This window comes from Vicugna pacos, unplaced genomic scaffold (assembly GCF_048564905.1).
Source record: "Vicugna pacos unplaced genomic scaffold, VicPac4 scaffold_21, whole genome shotgun sequence".
Taxonomy (NCBI): Eukaryota; Metazoa; Chordata; class Mammalia; order Artiodactyla; family Camelidae; genus Vicugna; species Vicugna pacos.
Genome location: NW_027328742.1, coordinates 13,384,804 through 13,386,698, shown reverse-complemented (window position 1 = coordinate 13,386,698; position 1,895 = coordinate 13,384,804). Strand labels below are relative to the sequence as shown.

The following is a 1,895-nucleotide window of genomic DNA, read 5'->3' as shown; positions in this document are numbered from 1 at the left end:
GTTGTATCATCACCAAGCACACAGCATTCAGCCTGAAATGGAGTGGCTGCTCCTTCTTCTCCAGCTTGCCTCATTTCCACTCTCCTGCATCCCTTCACCAGGTGTGTGACCGCCTGGTGAACTCAATGAAGCTGCAGACACTGGGTGTTTATTCTGGAACTATCTCTGCTATCAGTTAGTTACAGGGACTCGAGCTTCTAGGCTGACGCTTTCTCATCCATACGTTGACAGGGTTCTTCTATAAGAGTCTTAAAATTTTGTAGCTTCAGGTCTGATCTTTTGCGCTGGCTTCTATCTTGCCTGTATTTCCTTGGCCATAGTGTGTAGCTAAGTCATATCCTCTCCAATGCTCTCCTGTGTCCTCCTTTTGAAGATACGCTCACCCAGTCTGTTGTGATGCGTCTGCTCTCCGTGGTGGAAACCAGCATCGGTCATGGCCAGTGAAAACTACACGCGGGTCACTGAGTTTGTTTTCAGAGGTTTGAATTACAACCCCAACTGCAGGTGCTTCTCTTCCTGCTCTTTCTGAGTTTCTACGTCATCAACCTAACCGGAAACTTGGGGACGGTTGCTCTGCTGCAGATCGATGCCCGCCTTCACACACTCATGTACTTTTTCCTCAGCCACCTGTCCTTTGCGGACATGTGCTTCTCCTCAGCCGTGAGCCCCAAGATGCTCGCCGACTTCTCTGCGAAGACGAAAGCCATCTCCTTCCTGGGCTGTGCTTTGCAGCAGTGGTTCTTTGGGTTCTTTGTGGCGGCAGAGTGTTTTCTCCTGGCGTCCATGGCCTACGAGCACTATGTCGCCATCTGCAACCCATTATTGTACTCTGTTGCCATGTCCCGGAGACTCTTTATCCAGCTGGTGGCTGGCGCCTATGCCATCGGGTTCGTGAACACTATGATGCACACAACAAATGCATTTCACCTCCCTTTTTGTGGCCTCAATGTCATCAATCATTTCTTCTGTGATATGTCCCCCCTGCTTTCCCTCATGTGCACTGACACCAGGCTCAACAAGTTAGTCGTCTTTGTGGTGGCAGGAGCTGTGGGAGTCTTCAGCAGCCTGACCATCCTGGTCTCCTATGTCATCCTGAAGCTCCTCTCTGCCGAGGGGAGGCACAAAGCCTTTTCCAACTGCCGTCTCACCTGATGGCCGTCTCCATCCTGTATGGTACTCACTTCTTCATTTGTGTGCGGCCTAGTGCAAGTTTCTCCCTGGATCTCAATGAAGTGGTGTTGGTGTTTTACACTGCAGTCATCCCCATGTTGAAGCCACTCTTCTACAGTTTGAGAAATAAGGAGGTCAAAGGTGCCATCCACAGGATGGTCACAAAGAGGAAGTTCTGTAGGGCCTAGATTCTTATCTCCAAAGGACACTGGGGGAGGAATCAAAGAGCACAGGCCAATTGTGTAGATTCCTAAGATTCCAGGCCACCTGAGAGTGGGGGCTTGGTGGCACCCCTTTACCCATTCATCCAGCCACTTATTCATTCATCTGGTCTCTCGATGTGGATTCATTAAACCGTGCATGTGATCTTCTATTACCGTTCAAACCCACACCCACTTAATTTTGTTTCTCTCAGACACCTCACAGTCCAATTATTTTTGAAACAATGTTATTATTTAATATCAGTTACTAATTGTTTAAATCATCCCACTAATACATTTTCTTTTTCTGCTGACTCCTTGGCAAATGTTCCAATTCCCAAAAATGGGAATTTAAAATTTTTTGTGCTGGGTTTTACATGCACATCTAGCTCCCTTCAATAGGCATCTGTACAAAAATATGGTGTAGGGTTTTATGTTTAACCTCATAAGTGGAATGAAGCTCTTGGCTGTACACACCACTCTGGGGGACGGCCTTGAGCAAAGGACTATGTGTGTGTCAGGAAC

General features: G+C 47.8%; 1 pseudogene; it reads left to right on the top strand.

Annotated features, from left to right (window-relative positions):
* Positions 1–433: 433 nt before the first annotated feature.
* Positions 434–1,441, top strand: LOC140694537 (olfactory receptor 5G9-like; annotated as a pseudogene).
* The last annotated feature ends 454 nt before the right edge of the window (positions 1,442–1,895 follow it).